The sequence below is a fragment of the Colias croceus genome, chromosome 18 (genome assembly GCF_905220415.1).
Source record: "Colias croceus chromosome 18, ilColCroc2.1".
Taxonomy (NCBI): Eukaryota; Metazoa; Arthropoda; class Insecta; order Lepidoptera; family Pieridae; genus Colias; species Colias croceus.
Window position 1 is genome coordinate 9283150 of NC_059554.1, and position 24401 is coordinate 9307550.

General features: G+C 31.1%; 1 protein-coding gene across 1 annotated transcript in view; it reads left to right on the forward strand.

Annotated features, from left to right (window-relative positions):
- The first annotated feature begins 306 nt into the window (after positions 1–306).
- LOC123699844 (protein sidekick-1) overlaps positions 307–24401 on the forward strand; it is a 218310-nt gene continuing 194215 nt past the window's right edge. The window contains exon 1 of the mRNA XM_045646884.1: positions 307–408. The gene's annotated coding sequence lies outside the window, so the exon portion shown is untranslated. The remainder of the gene's footprint in view (positions 409–24401) is intronic.

The window sequence follows — 24401 nt, forward strand, 5'->3', positions numbered from 1 at the left end:
AAATACACAAAAGCTCCGCACGTGAAGACGGGCTTTAAAATCGTAAGAATATTATATTGTTCCGATGTGTGCGTGCTTTGTGTCTGTGTGCGTGCCGCTGCAGGTATCGGCGCTCAGTTCCCTTCTGCCAGCCGAGCGAGAAGCGTGTAATGTACATTCATTGTCTCTACCCTAGAAATCGCCGCGTTCGAATATTCGTAATTGAAGAATTTCGAACAATTCTTTTTTTGCCTAATTTATCTTTGTGGAATTAGTATTTTTTTGTTAGTTTCCAGGATTACGGATTTTGCAGTGTTGTGATTGTTGTGTGTATCTGTGTGTATCGAATTGGAATTGATTGTAACGAAATTGGTTGGTGTAAAAACTAGTGCTTGTGCTAAGTGTAAATTAATTAGGTGTATTGTTGGTGTAAGTACATAGTTTTTTTTTCACTTAATTTAACTACGAGAAAAATATAATTATCTCTATTGTTGGTAGAGATTTTTGTAGTTCATTTAAAATGTATAGAGTTGAACATGAAAAAATATATGCCCAATTTTGAGATGTAACATAGATACTACAAGTTTTAAATATTACGTTGAAATAATCAATGACATTTGTATTCAAAAAATATTTTTCCTTTTTTTTGTTGTTCTGTATATATAAAGGTTTTACCAAAATATCGCTGTACGAAATATTTAAATATTTTTTCAATCGCTCTACAAAAAGCTCTATAGGCTTTACCATGCCTTTTCTTTTGGCATTTTGGCTCTATGGTTTTTTATTACAAATATTATATGCTTGCTCTTAATTGTGAAAGGTTATTGCGCTTGTAAAAATAAATGTTTTCAATTGAAACTAAAATGTCGCTGCAATTTTTGTCTTTTCACTAGCCTGTCGTACTTCTGCTATTATTTAGTATAATTTGAATTTAAATTTTAAATTAGAGTCGGTTTATTTACAAATCTAGTATTTAGGTATATAGGTAGCGTCAGTGAACGGGAATTTGGATATTTTCACCAACGATTGCTAACACCTAGCAAACAATACTTAGTTCAAGATAAAATTTTACTATTTCATCTCAAAGGTCATCTTTATATTATGGGATCTTTCATTTAACACGGGTAGAGCCGGGATTTAATTGTATACTATATCCTTGTTTAAGTTTTAGTTTAATGATGTCTTTGTAGTTAATAAAGTAGCACACATTATAGTGAATCGATGTAGTGCTTTTAATAAAATAAAATATTTAACAAAACGTTACGTTACAATGCCATTAATTCAGATTAATTGAACATAATTTAAATATACTGGATTTCATTAATTATTTATGAGAGTTGAGAATTAATACATTTTATTCGTTATATTTATGTCAATACAAATTTTGTTTTATTCAGTTTTTCGGCATATTATGTAAAATTAAATTCTTGCTGGTTTCTTGCTGGTTCTTCTCCATAGATACTGCTTTCCGAATCGGTGGTTAATGTTAAAAATATTTATTGACGATTCAAAAGTGCTTCAAGAAGAAGTCTTATTGAATAAATAAATGTTTGAGTTGGTCTGAGTTGAGTTTGAGTTGACTATCAAATTGATATTATTTTCAAATGTTACACCTTAATTGGTCAATTAAAATTACTCAAATATAAAATATTGGAAAATTCGAAAGGCTTAATAAAAAAAATATCTTTCAGTTCAAATAAAAGAAAATTCCATTCTATTTTGTTAATATTATATCATAGTGAAGAGTAAGAGTTTCTTAGAATTTCTTTCACTGGAGCAAAAATTTATTTGTTTGTTACTCTTTAACATATTAAGTACTACACCCTATCTTCAAACGATTTTGCTCATTATCATTACAATACATAGCTTTCATAAACGCAGCAACACCGCATTCAAACACTAGTTTCTTATATTTAACACTCAGCCATTTAAATATTGACCAACACTGTTAACATACTTTGCCACCCGTCTTTCACTAAAACAAATAGTGTACTGACATTTTATTGATTCTATATTATGTTAAACTAGATTCACGAGAGAGATTTACATGTTTTCTTGTGAAATTGTATTCGTTTTTGCAATTTCATATAGGTATATGTGTAACTATTTTTATCTAGTTAGAAATAAGTTACAAGTCAGGATTTTTTTTACAAGACTGAAACATGTAATTATTCAAATTGATTTATTTTACAAGCATTTTGGGCACATGTTACGTAACAATTAGTTTACTACCGGTTACTATCGATTTCAAGAATCTGTGTCTACAGAGAAAAGCCAAGAAGAATCTATATACAGATGTAGTTGCCATTTTCATATTATATAATTAAAACTAAATCATATATTTTTTTATTATCCTATATATAATAATAATTTTTTCCACTTTGTCATTGTAATAATTAATGTTAAACTACTGTCACATTAATTATCTTATTATTGGCATTCCTTTTTATTGGCGTATTGTTTTGTTACAGTTAATTATAAATATTGTAATACAAGCTGTAAGGAATCTATGAATGTAAAAAATAAATAAATAAATAATATTATATTAACTATGCGCATATCCTTTACTGAAAACCAAAGGCATGCATGGTTCATATATATAATAAGAACTAATCAACACCATATTAATCAAATTAAAATGCATGTATTTGCGAATATAGATACATACCTACAGTAGATAGAGTATTTCTTCTCGTCATCTCGCCTCAAGGCTGACAGCCTGTTCCATCCGCAAGTTAGGCCAAGGTCTGGTAACAAACCAACCTATGTATGAGATTACATAATATTTTTATTTTTATTTTTATTTTTTATATACATAGATTCCTTACAGCTATTTGTATTACAATATTTTTATTTAACTTTAACAAAACAATACGCCAATAAAAAGGAATACCAATAATAAGACAATTAATGTGACAGTAGTTTTACATTAATTATAACAATGATAAAGTGGAAAAAATTAATTTATACATATGTTTTTGGACATGATATACAAAAAAGAGGAAAACGTACCTACCCATTATAGAATGTTTGGTATGGATGTGTGAATGTGTGTACTGTGTGTGTTGTGTATAATGGTGTAGTGTGGTGAGAATGTGTAAAAGTAAACTAAGAAATTATTGAATTGGTGATGTCTGTTACTGCTTTTTTAAAACTGTTACGAGAGAGATAATATGTAAAGACTTATTAATATATAAAACTGTTTCAGTTTTTTTGTTTACGTATATCGCATTTTAGGATTAAGGATTATTAGTATAAAAAAGTAAAAATAAACTGAAATTACAAGCGCTACCTATAAAATTGTGACACGTATAAATAGTCACGTATAAATAGTAAATAGTAGAGATGCGCCGAATAGTGGTTTCACCGAATAACCGAATACCGAATACTATTCGGTTAGAACCTTACCGAACCGAATATTCGGCCGAATTATTCGGTTCAATGTTTTGACGTGTTTTGATGCGTAAACCAGTTCTAACGGGTCGCAAGTAGCTGCCGGCTCAGTGGTGAGCGAGCCTTACCTCACCGCCCGCCACCCGCGTATATCGCCCGCGCACTCCGTGCCGTCTCAGTTGTGTTGAAACTTCGCACAAAATATCAAAATTTTTAAATTGTTTAAAAATTTTATATTTTTACTTTAAGTTAGTGTTTGCAATATGAGCGGACGTAATGTCATTTTCAATTGGGACTAAAAGCATTGTCTTCAGACTTCAGGATTTAAAGTACTATAAATATTAAATACTGACTAAGTTCTAATAATAAACATGATTAAATTATTATGTTGATGTAAATTTACAAAATAAACGTTGGTTTTAAATGTAATGATCGTTTTATTTTATACAGGGTGTAATCGTTAAGTGTGCACAGGCGATTATTCCATAACTATTACAGATATCAAAAAACTTTTAACTCATATTGAAAGTACTATACCTAATGAGTAAAATGACAATAATAACTTTTTAAAAATAAAACGAGAAATATCCAAAAATGTTACATGAAACGCTCCCATACATTTAGTATGAAATATGACTATTTCAAACATTTAATATGAAAGGTTTTGCTTTGTTATTTGATTTTGTGCTATAATTATTTCGCAAATTTTAATGAAAGTTCATTCAGAGACTGTAAATAGAGCTCGATGTGGAATACAATGGTATTCCAAATCGAGGATGTCGTCTCGAACATTGTATGGGACAATGTATGGGAGCGTTTCATGTAACATTTTTGGATATTTCTCGTTTTATTTTTAAAAAATTATTACTGTCATTTTACTCATTAGGCATAGTACTTTCAATATCAGTTAAAGGTTTTTTGATATCTGTTATAGTTACGGAATAATCGCCTGTGCACACTTAACGATTACACCCTGTATACCTTAGGTTCAAACATTCTTCATAGGATTTCTTTGACTTGTGTATAGTATGACATAAATCATTCATAATATGAAGTTATTTATTTAGTTCTATAGCCAAGAAAGTAGAAATACTCATACCGAATATATTCGGCACCTAAACCGAATAATTCGGCCGAATACGAATAGTGACAAAAATGCCGAATATGCCGAATACCGAATATGTATTCGGTATTCGGCGCATCCCTAGTAAATAGTCACTTAAAGTATCGTATATATCGTATATAAGAGACGACGATTATGTACCTACATATTATGTCATGGTAGTATACCTACCACATAGGTAAATGTTTTATACATAATGTAAGAATACAGTTAATTATCTTTGCAGCAAAACTGCGACAAACTGCTGCAGTTTCAAAGTTCTAGAATATCGATCATTCATTTTTATACGAAATTAATGTTTTAATCTAACGGTAGTAAAAGTTCGCCAAAGTAATAACTACAGTTTAAATTTAACTTTAATTTCAAAAGTTCGTTCAGTTAGAAGTAATTAGAACGAACTCAACGGATTACTGTGAACTCAGTATTTACGTTTTTCTCATAACGAGACGAAACAAAGGCACGCAGTATCTTGTATGAAAACTTTTTTGAATTTTCAGACATTTTACAAAAGAAATAAGTGATTGGTAAAGTAACACGATTTAATGTGAGCAGAAAATATTGAATAGTTCTCAAAAAATAAATATTATGTTAAACTATAATTGTAACGTTTTCGATACAAAGAGAAAATAACAATAATAGTTTAAAAAAACTAAAAATCACGCTTTTTATAGAAAACCGAACTAAAAAATAGAAAATTTTATCAAATTAGTGTATTGTCATCGGTCCTCAATAAATCTACAAAGTTTGAACGAAATCTGGCCATTTAAAGTGGGTCAAAATCGCGCCCAAAGAAGTCGGTTACAAACATACAAACATACAGGTGAAGCTAATATAAAGCGTGTAAAAACATTTCTCACCAATTAATCTTTAAATTTTAATAAGTGTAATAACTAAGTGTGATCAGTGACAATGACCAAGGATCACCAAAAGTTCGATTCTCACGAATTTGTATTTTTTTATTATTATATTTGTGAAATGGAAAAAATTTTTAGTACCTAGAGTCCTTAGGCTCTACCATGCATAGTACCTATAACATTTGCTTACTTTGTCACTAGATGGCGTTGATTGTAATGTCCGACTCCGTAATTAATTTCATTCAATTAATTATTAGAGGCCAGCCCCGGCTTCGGCCGTGGTACAAGTTTATTTTTTCTCTGCATAAGAACTATCATCGTTCTTCAAGTGATATAATACAAAAAGGATTAACGAAATCGGTTCAGCTGTTATCGAGATTTGCGCTTAGCAACAAATGTAGCGTTTCTTTTTTATATTGTGTATCTTGCAAATTTACTAGGTACAATTAGGAAATAATTAATTTGGGCATAAGTCAAAAAAGTTCGGTCATAGTTATGGAAAAATGACTTCTCATATTATAAATACAATAATTTGTAAATTAATGAATAAAACAGACGTAAATGAATATTTCAATTCACTTAACACAGTAATATCATTTGGTAGTCTTTCCTAAAGATAGACGAAGCGAAATAAAAAAGTATACAAAAATAAATGTTCATGAAGAACAGAAAATAATTTTAATAAACTGGAAGCTCAACTTTCCAATAGCAAGAAAGGCAACTCGAAATAATGACATTTCTAAATATACACTCGACTTCGACATTATAAATACAACGCAAATAATCTGTTATAACATTTAATATCTATACCCTTGTGCCTTTTGCCACTAAATTTAACATATTTCTGCTTATTCGGGTTACAAGTGCTTTTTTACTTCACAATTGTCTTTTTTATTTTCTTCAGCAAAATATTTGTTTGGCGTCTTCAGAAAATATTACAAGGAATCTCTTATTTCAATTCTAGTAGCTTAGACTAACTACTAAGATATTTCTACAGGGTTTGATAAATATCTTATTAAAATACAGGAAATATATTATCTTCCATTATACATTTATATACATTTCCCATCAGTTTGATTTATTGGTTTTTTTATCGTTAAAAATTTCTGCGGTATAAACTACCAGATAGATACTCTTTTATTATTATCCACCAGGCAACGAATCTAGCAATTAGTTATTTTTACCATACCAAAGATTCGGTCAAAGAGCAGTAATTACACTTAAAATTATATCCGGAACAGTAACAATTATTCACGCCCCAAAAATATATAACGAATCCTTTATCAAAAATACAGAAGTGGGTAAAGGTGATGTAACTAGTTAACTGTGGATATGAATACAAGCCTAATTCTACTATAATGGTAGGGCGATTTAAATTGCTACAGAAATATCATTTGTTTTCGGTAATGTAATCACTATTGCTCGTAAAAATAATGGCTATCAGGGAACTAATAAATTACTTATATTAATAGGACAGTATATAATTCAATGCCATAAATTATTTTTATTTTTGTTCCCTTTACAAGGAAATAGAACTTTATTTAATTATTTATAATATTCATTCATATAGCCTATAACCTCGAAAAATGGGCTATCCAACACCGAAATAATTTTTCAAATCGGACCAGTAGTTCCTGAGATTAGTGCGTTCAAACAAACAAACAAAAAAACTCTTCGACTTTATAATATTAGTATAGATATAATTCCATAGTTTCATCTATCCCTGTACAATTTCGACCAGTAATTTTTTGTGTACAATATTTATTACTAAGTGACAAGTATGGAATAATCTTATCTATACATGTATGTTTGTTCCGGATAATTACCATAATGGCTTTATCGATTTCAACAAGACTTTCACTCGCACCTGACTCAAAATACAGGCAGTATATTTCTATAATGGTTGACTCAAAATGCACTTTCCAGATTATAAATGTATTGCATCCGAATAAATCTATACTATACCTAGATGAAATCGGCTTGTTTGTTTTTCGCTCGACAACCCGGGTAGAGCCGGGGTGAGAGGCTTGTCAATACGTTTAAAGTGACAGTTTATTTTATGTAATCACTTGACACACAACCTCGACCTCCAGGGTTTGAGTGTTTTACAAGCCACTTCGGCCATAGTATAGTGACAAAGGGCAAACCATCACAAAAGCTTGACATTCTTTTGAAATTCAATCAAAAATTATCTTGAGGGAATTGATGTAAAAGTATCAAGGTGAAACGTGTTAAATTTCCAATTTTTTCAGAAATAAATGGTATTAGGAATCGTCTAAAACAAGAGCAGTTGCAAATTGCAGAGATACCGAGATTGGAAAAATGCAGTAATTTTGGCAGATATACGTTATTATAGTTTACCTATAACTACTGAGAAATTAGGAAGATGTATCAAAATAGATGAATCAAAATACTAGATATATAATATATAGCATATTATGCTTACGTAATTTTACAATGACCAAAATAAATTAACCTTGTGTCACTCCATTAATGCAATAATGAAGAAATATTTTTTGAAGAAAATTCCAACGAATAGTGCGAATTTTGATTTTGAATTAACTTTAAAACAGTTTAAACTATCATAACAGCTGAAATATGACTGGAGTACTCATGAAACAGATAATGACGTATCTTATACAAGCAGTGGCGTAGCTAAGGGGACTAGGGCCCTGGTGCATAGGGAAAGAATCGGGCCCTGCTCCCCTCTTTCCGCGTAGTTTGAACTTATATTTGCCTTCAAAATTATTGATAAGAATAAGAATAGAAAACAGTAGGTAAGTGAACTTATCCCTAGTAACTAGGCTAAATCCATACGTCGTCTCTATTAGAATCTCCATGTGTTTAATAGAAGAAAAAGGGAATAAATAAACAACGACGCACATGACAATATAGAATATTATCCCTAGTAGGCTAAATCCATACGTCGTCTCTATTAGAATCTCCATGTGTTTAATAGAAGAAAAAGGGAATAAATAAACAACGACGCACATGACAATATAGAATATTTATTGTACAGATGAGATTAATTAATGAAAAAAACGATTTTCAACAGAATTCCCCTATAATTTCAATTTTTGCGAATTCGTCTATAATTTCACTCAAATCCAAGTTTGATGCCGCCTCATTTTCTATTGCAATTAACGATAAATGTCGGAGGCGATCTTGTCGAATGCTGTTTCTTAAACAAGTGATAACTGCGTTAAAAACAACCGACTTCAAACTTGCACTTGCAAAATTTACAAATACCTACAGACAAAAATGCTCATAAAATAAAAACTACTGGGCCTATCCGAATAAAATTTTTATGGGACCAATTCGACACCATCCCGCATCGAACAAAAAAAGAATCACGTAAATCGGTTCAGAAACCTCGGAGTAATCGGTGTACATACATAAAAAAAAAAATATATATACCGGCCGAATTGATAACCTCCTCCTTTTTTTTGAAGTCGGTTAATAATTTTTAATAATCTTCAGTTTACTGAAAGATCTTTCTGCTGCCGCGGAAGTAACAGGAATTGTATGAAACAGTAGCATCGCTGTATACACTTCCGTAAGGTCACATTTAGTGTTGCCCAAATGCAAGAACAAGACGAGACTTAGCCAGTCTTGGTCTTGGTCTTGCGCCAATACACCTGGTCTTGGTCTTGGTCTTGGTCTTGCGCCAATACACCTGGTCTTGGTCTTGGTCTTGGTCTTGCGCTCCCAGTCTTGGTCTTGGTCTTGGTCTTGCAGCAAGAGTCTTGCAAGTCTTGCAATTACCTATTAGTCTATTACTATTTATTAAAGTTTACTTTAAATCTTAGAAAAACGTATTAGAATTGGAACATTGTGAACTTGAATTAACATAGCCATAGTAAAGATACTTGCGTGATCAGTATAATGTATTCATTTTCATTCTAAGCACTCTGAAACTTATTTATTCTTTGGAACACCTGTAGGTACTCTTAAAAAAATTCGAAATTATTTTGCATGAGTAGGACGCCCTACGCCCTATGGCGGCAATCAAATAGTGTCAAATGTTATGATTTCGGCGTGGCGGCAACGATTGTTTTTCTTTGAGAAGTAAGTACAAAACCTTTGATGCCGCATTATCAAAGTGCCGATGGTTAAAACATAACTATGCATGCACTCAGTTTGATTTTAATAGATATTTTTTAATCACTATGTTTATGGTATTAGTCGTAATGCGCATAGGTCCAGTTTTTCATATTCTTTGATACAGTTTTTTTGCGTCTCATAGAATTCCTAAGCGTACCTACCTATACACCGAACTGTTACACCTAACTACTCAGTGAAATAGCGCTAAGTCCTAGCTGCAAGACGCAAGAGTCTTGCAGGCTATGTCTTGTTCTTGCTCAAGTCTTGCACGGTCAGTCTTGGTCTTGGTCTTGCTAAAAATACGCGGTCTTGTTCTTGGTCTTGGTCTTGCAAAAACGCAAGAACAAGACCAAGACTGCAAGACCAAGACTGAATTTGGGCAACACTAGTCACATTCGAGCACGCCAAATTTTGTTAAAATTTCTTTGCAAAGCTGGCGAATATTATTATCCATATATATCCATCTATAGATATATCCATCCAACCATAATCATCTGTCGACCTATCGATAAAGCTATCGACAATCCTTCCGTAACTATTCAAATACACAAATACCAATCATCATCCGTATGAATTGTTTTTTTTTTTATTAGAAAAAATTTTTTTTTGAAAGCTGAGGTTTGAGGGCCCCCTGAGCTCCGGGGCCCTGGTGCACTGCACCACCTGGCCATATGATAGCTACGCCACTGTATACAAGTGTGATTAACTTTTGAGTGCTTGTTTAAGTTACTCATAAAGTTATACGCACTTACAAACTCTTGTTTGATTCCCGACACGTCGCATCTCGACGGCTTTCACGTTAACTTAAAGTTATATAACGTCTGTTATAAATATAGCTAACCTCTTTTGGTAATCTATACAATATACATATAATCTATACTAGGGGAGCCTCACAGTTTCATTTAAAAATCATGGATAAAAATAATATGAGTTTTTGTTACGGTGTATTTACATGAAACATAGAGCTAGAGCAAGATTAAGAGCATCCTTTCGTGTTCTTTTAGTGTAAACGAAAATTCGTATGCAATATTGTTTAGTATTAGAACATGGCATAGACATTAGACACTAGGAGAGAACGCTCTACGTCTGTTTACTTAAAAATGATTTGGCAAAGTGGGGCCTAGAATTTGTAATTTGATGTAAATGCACCGTTAGAAGAAATGTTTCATGATACTCGTAGGTCTATGGAAAATTCCAGATATAATCCAAATTGGTGTTGTTTTTTGTCGTGAAATTTACATAGAGATATAAGAAGAGACTTATGCTGTTCTAATTTTAATATTACAATAAAAATATTAATTTAAAAAATAATGCTTCTTCTTTAAAATAAACAATGCTTTCCTCTAAACCACTTCAAATAAATCTGAGTTTACAACTGTACTCGAATACAATTATATTTTTTGTTCGAGTAATGGCGAAGCTATTTTTGTGGTCTTAACCACAAAGTATCGTTTGCTCCAACGCTTTTTGCATGAGTCCATTCGACCTATAGAGTATTTTAAACATTAAATAGGTTATTGTGTTTAAAATAATGAAGTTTACTCTTCATAGTTAGTTATTCTCTTTATAATTTACATTTTAAATTATCAAAGTTTTACGTAAAATTTTATTTCATTTTAAGTTTATACATAATTAAGTAAACAGATTTTTAATTATTATCTATATTATGTTTATTACAAAGTCGCTGTAGTTCGTCTCTATGTTTGCTAAGTCTTTCAAACTACGCAACGAATTTTGATGTGATTTTTTATAGATAAAGTGCTTCAAGAGGAAGGTTCTAGTATATAATTTGTTATGTTTTTTACAACGCGGGCAGAAAGCTAGTAACTTATATACAGAGATTATATTATGCAAAAACTATTTTTGCCGTACCAAGGTTTAAATCGACAAAAATTTCAAATCAATGGAAACGAAATAACACTGTAAATGCAAAGTCTAATAATCTAGAAGGAATCCAATAGAAATGAGAAAAAACAAAGCTTAAAACACTTTTGTAAGAAACATTTAAATGGATCTTAATGTAAATAAAATCTGAAGGACTGAATTGCGATGATATATAAACAGAAAGGGGAGATTAAAATTTCTAAGAGGTTTAGGATTCGTCTGATATTAACATTCTTTTCATTTATATTTTGTAATTTGGAGCTAAATCGCAGATTAAAATATATTGCTTACGAGGGTTCTTTCAATGACTTTATTAAGTTCGGACATTGTGTGCAATTTTAGACTTTGAAGGATTTTTAATACCGTGTTTTTCATATAGGTAGTATGTATCTTAATCGTTAAATCGTTAATCTTAAATCGTTTAGCTCTATATTGAAGATGGCTGAGAATACAGATTGTTTTATAATGCTTTGTTTTTAAAATATAACTTTAACGCCCGCGTTTTCAAAGGAAAACCCGTATAGTTCCCGTTCCCGTGAGATTTCCGGGATAAAACCTATCTTATGTGTTGATCCAAGTTACCCTATATATGTGTGCTAAATTTAATCGTAATCGGGTCAGTAGTATTTGCGTGAAAGAGTAACAAACATACACACATCCGCACAAACTTTTGCATTTATAATTTAGTAGGATAGGATAGGATTGGCTGGTATTAGAGACTGACTAGTGACTAGTCGCAGTGACTACTGCGATGTTGATTTTTTGAATTGCTGGTATTAGAGACTGACTAGTGACTAGTCGCAGTGACTACTGCGATGTTGATTTTTTGAATTATTCTATCCAAAACTCTATTTTGTCATAAGCAGAAGAAATATGACTCCATAGTTTATAAATTTATCATTCAAGAAATTAAAACGGCACACTCCACTCATATTAAGTATATGGAAAGCTTCGTCAACAATGCTGTTCGTATTTGCTAGTAAAAAATCGATAAAACAGAATCAGTAATTATTTACGAATACGTGGGCTGGACCACTAATTGTTTGAACTGAAACATCTCATTACGGGCTTACTTGACTGCTGTTACGTGATTGGTCAATCACTTTTTGGTTTTAATCATTTAATCACACGCACACATATACCAAAATTCACATATTATATTATGGTACTTCCTAGTGTGCATGAATGTGTATGCGGTTAATTAGTTATGCTTCTAACGCACTCAATTTTTACAATCTAAATGCAATCCAATCACACATTTTATAATAATTTTAAAATAATGTAGTACGTAACTAATATTATAAATGCGTGTGTTTCTTAGTTTGTCTTTCGTTCACGTCGCAACAGAGCGTTTTTTTATTTGAAAGTTCTAAAGATTGTTAGCAGGCTATAGAGTGATATAAGAATGAACAATCTCAATCATCCAGCCACACTAAAAATCAATAATTATAATAATATTATCACCCATTCTTCTAATTTTATATCAAACACAAATTTCCTAACGTCACCACATTACGTCCACAAAAGCTTTTCCAATTTTATAACGACAAACACTACTGCATATGGAACTACATGCAAATACGCTGAGCTATTCTGGGCATACATTTAAATAAGCACACAAACATGTACATTTTATTAATTGACAAATGTGACAGGCCTCGAGTACAATGTATATAGCATTTTGAAAATAGTTAATGTGTTAAATTTTAAATATTTCAGGACAATTTTCACACACGGCACGAGATGATCCCATACTAAGCTTTCGCTTGTGTTATGGAAACCAGATGTCTGATAAACATACATATTTAATTTTAAATCAATACTTATAAGGATAATCAACACCCAGACACAGAGCAAACATCTATGTTCATCACACAAATATATGACCTGTGTGGGAATCGAACCCACGACCTCTGGCTTGAAAGGTAGGGCCACTACCAACTAAGTCAACCGGTAAAATAATAGAATCATTAATGTTGATGTTTCTCTTTGGTTGACGAATTATCTTAATAAATCGCGAGTGTATAAACAAAAATGCGAATTTTGCTTACTTTATCTCGCTGACGATTTATTCCGTTCTTTTGTACAAAGATTTTTCACTTTGCAGATTTTTATGATTGTAGGCTGTGAGCGTCTCTCAAGTGTGATTTATTTTTAGGCGAATCGATAAGGCCTTTGAGTTTCTGTTGAAGTTATCAATGAAATAATATATAAAGTGAATCGTCTGTTTGTGATGTTGGAACAGCTTTTCATTAAATATATAAGTTAGAACTAGAACCAAATAACATATTTTTTGCTAAGGCGGCAAATATCAAACATAGCTTGAACTATTTTGAAGAAACTTTAAAGGAAAATAAACGAGGTTACAATAGTAGTTATGGTTACTTTTTTATAAATCTTATTTGGTATCATTAAAAAAAGAAGAGAACGTGTTATGCATGTTGTATAACACGTTCTCTGGCTTATCTAGGCTACTGATATTAAATATTTTGAAAAAATGATTAGGTTACTTGACTCTTATTACCTTATTAGGTATTTAATATTAATTTATTTAACCAAGAAAGTTGTCCATAAGTGCCTTTTAGTAAGAATGTGTGGTTGTAAATTGGGAGCTCCAAAAACTTGGGCCTGAGAAGCTTCTCTTATGTTGTTTTCAAATAAGTATAAATTACCAGAAATTTCTTTGAATGGTTATTTCATCAAAAATAAACATATCTGAACAAATTCCCTCTTAGGAGGCCCATGTCCCAGAAGTGGGAACGTATATGGGCTGATGATGATGATGAGCAAAATGCATCGTTATAAATATTTAAAAAAATTCAATATTTAAAGAAAGACCGCCTCCTTGGTGCAGTGGTTGACGCGTGAGCGTAGAGCCGAAGGGTTCGTTTCCCGGTGGAGACGAAGAGAAAAAAAAATGTCTCGGTCTGGTAGGACACAGAAGGCTGATCACCTACTTGTCCCTAAAGAAAATCGATCAATGAAACAGATGTACGCATAATGCATATGCGTCTTACCCCACTTGGGAACATGGGACTTTACTACTGTTTAACGAATGAATGTAAAACGGGTATAATCTCACAAACAGCTGCTAATCGAAGAAAATATTCAAACTACCGAAATAAAACCAGATTACGGTAAATTCCGTCGCGATCTTAATGTTGTCGAATCTTCGAATAATAAAAATGTAATTAGAAGGTTCTTCAAAGGTGATCTTGGGAGATTAATAGCTTAAATTAGCGGTCCTTTGAATAATGAACATTCCGGAATCTGTCTATTTTCTTGTTTCCCTGTTTTCGTGTAAAATTATTAAGTGAAGAGTGCTAGACTTGTTGTCGTAATCCTCTTATTTGGATGTTTTATTGATTCGACCGTGAAATGTATAGCTTACGTTCCCTGTTTGTTTATCCCTTTCAACTTCAAAAGGTATTGTTTTTGTTTAACACGATTATTTTGTTATTATAATTGCGATGGATATTGTATGCTTTGTGAGGCTTCAACATGACATTTCAGTTTGGAGTTATTTGTGAGTTAGTTGTAGTTTAAGATTGTATGATGTGTAGCGTAGGTATACTTCTGTTATCGTTACTAGTTACTTATATTTTAGTTTCTTATTACTATCGAAGTGTAAATATGCATTCGTATTATGTTATAGAAGTTTGTGCATACAATAAGAACATTGTATTACATTAATATCTTCTTTATCTCATAATTATTTGCTATTATTAATTCTTCAGCTGTCCATTCAGTTAATGCTCACATAGGTACACGTTCCATCGTTCTGCAATCACGAATACAACCTTCAATCACAAAAAATGTTAATAAATAATTCAAAAGTACCATAACCATGAACACCACAGATTACCAAACATAATGCGTTCTTTATCACCAATAAGCCATACCATCTGATGTACTACCCTCAATTATTTCATTAGAACGATTTTATATGTCATAATCAATGCTTAAATTACCATAATTATCATGATAATGGTATCGGTAAAACACATGAATATTAACGAGCCGGTTAACATCAGCGGATTATTTTACATTTCAATTTATTTCGCGTTTAGTACGCTTGTTTATTTACCTATAGGTTATTGTTCTGGCTGTATAGTGTGAGCCAATCAGGTGGAACTGTGGTCTGGCTTGTTAATGTATTTGATGGGCCAATACTAATTTGGGTTGATGTATTGATAGTGAGCGTTTTAAATGGAAATTTTAAAGTGAAACTTTTATTACATAGTCTCGAACTTTTCGGTCTGTGTAGCGCATGTCGCGTGACGCACGATACGTACGATAATTATCGTACAAATACGATAAATTTTAGTTAAATGTCTATAGTGTGAAAAAAAGTTTCACTTTTACCGTGGTTTCATAAAACCACACAACATTTTTGTCTTACTTTTCTATGTACTATGTATTAATATCTAACATAAACAAATTGCTATCGCTTCAATGACCTATAAATTGCGCTGTATTAAATAAGGTAGATGTTTAAAAACAATGAAGAGATTCCTTTATGAGTATATTTTATTCATAAATATACAATTTTCTGTACATTTTAAAATGTGATATTTCATACTTTATTTGCTATCTCATGTTTGTACGTTTGTATTTACTTAATACCATTTTTATTTGCTCTTTCAACAATCGTTTCACACAAAACAATCATATTTTTTACACAAACCTTTTTTAAAGCCATCTTAATTACATTCAAATAGATTTGTGAATGTAGAAGTGAGAAGATACAATAGATAGGTTAATATCTCAATTTCTTAATGTTTTAAGGGCTTGTTTCATCTCTTCTTGAAAGAGTGGTAAATAGGCTCATTTCTTTGTGGCGTATATGTTCAAATATTAATTTTAGTTTCAACTGAAAGATAACTTAATCTAAAGAAAAAGAAACAATTCGAGGCCGGATTCGAACCCGCGTCTTTCGCCATACCAGTGCGACGCCTAGCCTCTCGGCCACCCGTGATCCCGCCGCGCCAGAGCAATAATAAAGTAAATCGAAAGATATGGGTTCGAATCCCGCCTCGTTTTTCTATTCTTTAAAATTTTCACATTTATAAAGCATTTTGAATGCTCAACTAAACACCATAATCAGAAGTGAAATCGGACCTTATTCTCGTAAATTGTAAAGCTGTAGTGAACATAAAATCTTACCGTAATCGTAGGGTCATTTAGCAGGTCCCTTGCGATACCTTTAATTATGATCTCATTACCGCGTAATTTGCGTCCAATGAAATTGGGCTAATTATGTTATCTTGTAGCATTGTTGATATTTTAATACTGTATTGTTAATTGGTGAATTCATTTTTTGGAAATCTGTTGAGGAACGGAATGGAGTACAAATATAAAATTTAAAAAGACTGAATGACGACGTATAATATGGTCAGTGATGCATTTAAAAAGAGAGATAATAATAATAACATTCAAAGATCTTATGCATGTTTTAAGACTTCTAATTTAAATGGTTTATTCTTGTTATCCTTTTTATTATAAAAGGTAAAATAAACTAGAAAATATGGAATATATTTAGACATAAATATAAAAGGCTTAAAAAGTATGGAAGGTGCACGAAAATTGATTATTTACTGATAAAATAATAAATTCTAAACCACAAAATATATAATAAATATGCACAATGTTCTTCTATCTTTGAAGATTCATTTTACATCACTATTTTGCTTTATTCCTTTGTAGTTAGTGCTGTAGTTATAATTATATAAGTATACTGTATCCTTTGTAAGCGTTACGAACTAGCACTCACAGAGAATACAAGAATCTTATTACAATATTTAATTAATTAGTGAATCCTGGGATCATTTTGATGAGAAAATGGCTTAGTTTTGTACAAAATAATATCATAGTAGAAAGTAATTTCCTTGAAAATCTTAGATACTAGATTAGATACTTTTAATTCATTTTCATTTTCATTACATAAGGTAAACATTAGAAATAATAGTAAATAATTATAAAAAGTACATATATTTTATTTGTTTTTGTTTACACATTGTAAAACTAACGTAAACGTTCTGACAGAAGTATTCTTGTTTGATGCTTTATACATGGAATAGCTGTGATTTTTCCAACTCAAACTCAAACTCAAACATTCATTTATTCAATTAGACTACTATTTAGTAGCACTTTCGTATCGTCATTACATAATTATTTTTAACATTTAGGTACCGCCGATTCGGAAAGCAGTGATCTATGGAGAAGAACCGGCAAGAAACTCCATAGTTGCTCTTTTAAAATCATGTCGTTGTCTCAAACATGTGTTAGAAAGACGAAGAAACACTATAGAATAATATTAGTATAAACTAACTAAACAATTTGTTTTATTTAAATAATGGTGAATAAATATTATAAAATTAAGAATTACAGGAATTAAAGAAACCTAATTTGTAGGAGAATACCTATACTAAATATAGGGTAGAAAATAAATTATTTTAAGCAAAAACGAAAAATACTTAAATAATAAGATAAAAGAAAATTGTTTATACTTTATATTATTAAGACAATAATTGAAGTGGAATAATGAAACGAGTTTTTCTTTTATGAAGAATAAATATTATAATTACTTGACGAAGAATCTTGCCTTGCGGCGTTTATTGTTTTTTAATTAAAGCTATTTATATCTGTGTTGATTATTATTAAATGAATTAATAAAAAATATATTTCCGACTGAAAATTAAGTATTCTGCACAGTTAGATTTGATAAAGTAGGTATACTTATTTCCTTGACTTCAAATGCGATGAAAAGAGTCAGTACAAAGTTGTTCTTTATTCAAAGCGAACGTGACAGAATTTTATATGGGAAAACAAAAACCAATTTAACCATTAATACAATCAGCGCAACAGTAAGATTATAAAAAATCACTACATAGTATAAAATAAAGTCATTTTCTCTGTTCCTATGTCCCTTTGTATACTTAAATTTTTAAAACTACCCAACGGATTTGGATGCGGTTTTTTTATAGAAAGAGTGATTCAAGAGGAAGGTTTTAGTATATAATTTATTAGGTTTTAGACAAAGCGAGCGAAGCCGCGGGCGGTTAGCTAGTATTTAATAAAACAACATTTCAATATTTCATATTGAAATGTTGTTTTTATGCTTTCCCTAGCACTGTAAGCAAGTCCTTGCATATTCAATCTCGGTATGTTAGACGAAGTAATCAAAAACTCATATTTTTCAAGAGGAGGGACGTAATTTCATCATAAATGTAAAGGCATGGATACACTTGCAATGGGGCATTGAATAGTGGATACAGGGTAAGGGGTGGAGTACACTGTAACATGTTCAATGAATAAAAACATTTTATTATGTTATTGGATTGATGCTGTTATGGTAAAACAGAAAATGAAAAATATTGATTTTTGTTCATAAAGTTGTTCAATGTACTTTGATATGAATAAAATTAAAGAAATTACATGATAATTTTGATCTTAATGAAAAAATACATTATAAAAGCTGGGTGATCAGTGATAATCAGCTTACAAATTTTTGTTACTCTTCATAAATAAACACACGTTTTAAAACAAAATATACGCTGCACAGAACAAACCCCACCCATGAAATCTCAACAAACAGTCATCCCATACTTTGAATTCACGAACAGTCAAGCCAATGTTTAACATAGGCACATCACGATCCGACAACATATTCCTGTTTCATGGCAAAACAAAACACAACAAAAGACAAACAAGAAAGTCTTCTCGACTCGAAAGGAAAACATGAATCGAGAATCACCCTCCTTTAATGTAAATATTGACAGATGACCGCACATCCAAGCCACTACCTTTCTTTTGCTTGCGTGATTCTTGTATCGGAATACACGGCAAATTACTCCGATTCAAAATTTCACCTTTAAAGTTTTCTTTACATCTATTTAAGGCGAATGCGTCGCCCAATTACCTTACTTTTAGACTAGAGTATTTTCAGTATCATTTTTATATGAGTTTTTTTGTGGTTGGAAATACAATTGACAAAAAAACTGCTGAAGTACAGAGATTTTAATAATAACGATAAAGAGTTGGGAGTGCGTGCAAGAATGCATTTTCTTATCAATTTATCGCATATTTGGTTTACCTTTAAAGTATGATATAACTGATATTAGGCATGGCCTAGACTAGAACAGTGAATATATAAAGGGTGGCTTGTAATAGACTAATAGCGTGATAGTGGGTGATAATATGAACCTTGTTAAATTATTTATTTACTATTTTATGTATTACACTCAACCAGTATTTAGCTGCTGTAGGCGATTAATACGATCTAAGCCTCCATAAGTCTGTTCTATCTAAAAATATAATGTTATTCTGATAGTTATTGTACGATATATAAAACTGTAACATGTATTCTAGTTATACTATACTAGCTGCGCTTCGCGGTTTCACCTGGACCAGTAGTTCCTGAGATTAGCGCGTTCAAACAAACAAACATATTCTTCAGCTTTATAATATTAGTATAGATGTATAGGTAATATTGAGACTACACCCCTTAATCCAAAGGTACCTATGACAATTGTTTCAATGTATTTTCCTCGCGTCTCTGTAAAAGATATAAAAAAAGCTTATTCACCATTCCGTAAATATTGTAAAAGAAAGAAGACAAAGGATGAACAGATGCCAATACAAATAAGTGTCTGTCGAGATCAGATCAAAGATGTCTTTGTCTTGACTTCATGTTAAAGCGAACGATCATTTTAGATTATTCAGCTCACTATCTCTGGAAGGAATAACGTATGTATCTATTTTTTCCCGTAACGGTCCCAGAATTACAATGTAATTTGGTCACATTTTTCACCTGACAACGGAAAGGGGTGTTATAAATTTGGTACGTGTGTATGTTGGCAGTAGACACACACGTATGTAATACTTGAATTAGGTATATAAAAGCTATGTGATGTATAATTGATTGTAGATGGTGATATGGTAATTCACATTGAGGGCAATTTGTGTTGTAGAAAAAATTAGATTTCAGGTTTTACTGGGATCACACATAGATAATATCTTATAAAATTGAAGCCAAAATCAGTAATGAAGGCTTATTGTTAATTGAAGGGGGAGAATAGTTACTGATGATGACGATGAAAACTGCCAATCAAATAAAAATAAGAAATAATTCAAAAATCTCGATCGCTAATTAAACTGTAAATGATTGTAATCTCAAGGGAAAGAATAGTCTTACTAATGATGGTAAATTTTACTGACAGCAAAAAAAAATTGAAACATAACGCAAATTACTTTGAAAATAATTACGAAAATCAAGTAACTATGTACTTATGTACTACGTAGTATGTATACATGTAACATGTAGCATACACACATACACAAACAAACTAAGCGGACCCTAATTCTCATTATACATTCGGCCGGGACGGAAATTATTTGAAATGAGCACAAAATATCTTCTACTAAATTAGCATAATCCGTAAGGGAGCGTTTAGCCCTAGTTGGTCTTTATTAATGTGCTCGTATTTAGTGATTTTAGTGTAAATATGTTGATGGCTTGTTTTGCAGATTACGTAATTGTTACATACACCAGGGGGATAATATGTTATTAGTTACCTGGAGTTTGTTTAAAGAGAGTCGAAAAGTTCAGACGAATGTAATTTAGTTTTAGTATAAAAGTTGTTTTAGCTAGATAATTAGAAGAATATAAATAAGAGTAAAGGAAAATTATAATGATTTCTTCAAATTTATTTCTGAGAAAATTTATTCTTTTATGTTTATCTTGAGCACGTAAAAATATGAAAGTGTTATAGAGGTTCGATTCGTATTCTGGGATGTGTAAAAAAGGTCTAAGAAGACGCCAATTAAAACTAAATATAACATTTGTACCAATCATTTTACACATCATCAATCTAAATATATATATTATATATTATACACTACAATCATGCATGTAGAGACTGTGGCAACGAACGTTAATTCCGTCGAAGAAAATTTTCCAATATTGCTGGTGTACAATTCCGAAATTCGGAACACAACTAAATAAATAAATAAATAAATAAAATAAATACGAACATGAATCCAAACAATCATCAACACGGCTCTCCTTGAGAAGCAACAAAACAACGAAACACCATACCGTCTCATTATATTTCTTTTTCAATTTCCGCAGACGCAAATGTCAAGAGTCACATTAGGTAACCCGCAATCAAAACATGAATTTGACAAGCGCACAATGGAGTTAACGATAGCCTACATGCAATATTTATCACTAAAGTTGGACACGTAAAATCTAGAACAGCTTGCGCTAAAGAAAGTTATTTTAGTTCGGGAGCTCGGTGCGAGATTAGGTAGGTCATCTGCCATTTGAATAATTAATTTGGCTTGGGCACATTGATGGTGGATGAAGATTCGAGTGCTTATCATCAATTATGTATGGCTTAAAAGCGATCAACGCGTTTCCTTGTATTTTCTAGAGCCATAAATATAACATGTTTCTTTCTTCTTCATTTATTATGGGTTGATATTCGATTGCTGATAATGTATTGATGTTATATTATGATTTAGGAAACTTTCTTAGTTATTAAATTAAAATCACATTTAGATTTAAGTATATTACAGTTCTATAAATGAAATCTTTATTCATCATAGAGAAAACTATATCAAAACCACACAAACTGAGCTATAATTTCTTGTTTATTATGAAACTATCACTCCATATCCAATAGTCATTATCATCAATAAATCCACGAAAAATGTATTCCAAACAAAAGTGAATTCCGAACCGTAACATAAATGTCTGTTTAATCATTATTTATACGCCATTTGCAAACGCGATGAATTAGTAGAAATCGAAACTGGTTCCTGGACTACGTATTTGCATTGACCGTATTTTGATCGTAGTTTTATATTTAATCGAGACAGATGTTTTCTCGCATCATTAGTTGATTTAGGAAACTATAAAAGATGAAGCACGCGCCGAATGAAATTTGAACTCGACACGCGTAATTTCGTTTTTAACTCATGACGTTTATTTAAAACTGTAAGTTTGTATTGTTTGTTTGTTGCTCAGTTTTGATAGTGCTGTTTTATAGTTTATATGATAGTTTTGATAATGTTGCTGTTATGCTATGTTTTGTTGTTGATGTAATTTTAATTAATTTTTACAACACTTTATTTCGCTACGTGAATGCACAGTGGAGCTATATATTTTAATATTTTTCATGTTATTGCATGATAAAAGAAATCAAATCAATCATTCCTATAACTGTAAAGAATAAATAAGTGTGACATTTAAAAGCAATAAGATATAAAATTTGAGGAAGTAAAAGTAAATTTAATAATTAGTTATTCTTAGCCAATCTAATATTAAACACATATGTACCACTACATCGAAACAGGTCACCATTAGAAATAATCGTATCTATCCAAATGAACCGTAATTAATTAAACAAAGGGAGTTAAAAGGTAATGGTGCTAAGGAGGGGTTTTCCGCTACAATAGTTAGGTAGTAAAAGCTTTGCGGGGTAAGAGCCATTACGTCCTTTGGATATAGGCTAAGAGGATCTGTGTTACTGGCGATTTAGAAGCAAGGAATTACTATTAATATATATATGTATGATTCTTTAGAGGCTTTTTAACGAATATGCTATAAGACGAAAGCAGCTTCGCCCGCGTAGTCAAAGAAAAACCATAGTTCCCGTTCCCATGGCATTTTCGGGATGAAACGATAATATTGTGTGTTAAATCCATGTTACCCTCTATTTGTGTGCCAAATTTCATGAAAATCGGTTCAGTGGTTTTTGCGTGAAGGAGACAAACAAAGAAAAATTACACATCGCCTATAGAAAATTGGAAAATATATAAGTGTAGAAATAGAAGAGTGGAAAATAATAATTAGTATCATAGATATGCATCTGTTCTTGTATTAAAACATATAAAAGCTTCCTATAATTCTACTTATCGATCAATGAATCTTAGATTGTTTTTTTAACATCACTTTAACCGAGGTAATGTCAATGGAAATCGCGTGCTTCATTCAATAAGGATAAAATTATGCTTTTCTATAGCAATTTATTTATTTTATTTATTTATTTTTATTTTTTTATATTAATTATGTTGATTTACCATAAAAACCTATTTGTAAAAAAGGCCTTTTTACTGTTTGCAAAATAAAAATTATTTACATTTTTTTCATTAAAATGTCGTAACCTTTTTTGACATACAGATTCCTTAAAAATAAGGAAAACAGTCACGAAGAAACATAATTATGTTTATTTTGCTTCGGTTTGTTTGCATTATTTTAAGTAGGTAAATTTCAATGTAATAATAACTACATTTAATTATAATCTGGTTTGAAGTAATCTACAAAATTGAAATAATTGAAGATAGACTAGCTCCAGGGATTCTTAAGGATGTCAAGACTTTTGAAGGATATAATCGAAAATGGTTCTCTGAATTTAGGTCAAGAGATACGTTTAATAAAATCTTAACTAAGATCGTAAAATTAAGACGAGCTAACATGCCAACGATGATTACGGGAACTTTCAATTATTATCTACTATTTCTGATTAGTTTAAATTATTTAAATGTATAACTTATTATATAAACACTCATGCCATTTCTGCTTCTTAATGCTGTTTATTTTGTATGCGAATGTTTGTCATTTTTTTTTCAAAATAATAGTTTTATATTAACCATATTTTATCTCCTACTTCAGCCACGATAAAGATTTACTAATAATTTATTTTTAAAAACTGTCACTTTAGGATACATAAAATTAATGTTTCCCGGAAAGTATGATCTACCAAATAGTAAACGTAGGTATCTAATTTTCACACCGGTCTTGCCATTTTTGAGTTAAATTGTAACAAACAAACAATCTCTCTTATTATAAACTTACCTTCACAGTAATACATTTCAGTTCAATCTCTCGAAAAGGCCAATTAAAATTCAATATAGATTAAGATTTTGATCAATTACAATAATGTACGACTACCTAAAAATATACAACGTAGAGGTTCATAATTAATAACATATAAACTGTAACAAATAAACAATCAAATCTCTATAATATTATACTTACCTTTACAGCAATGCATTTT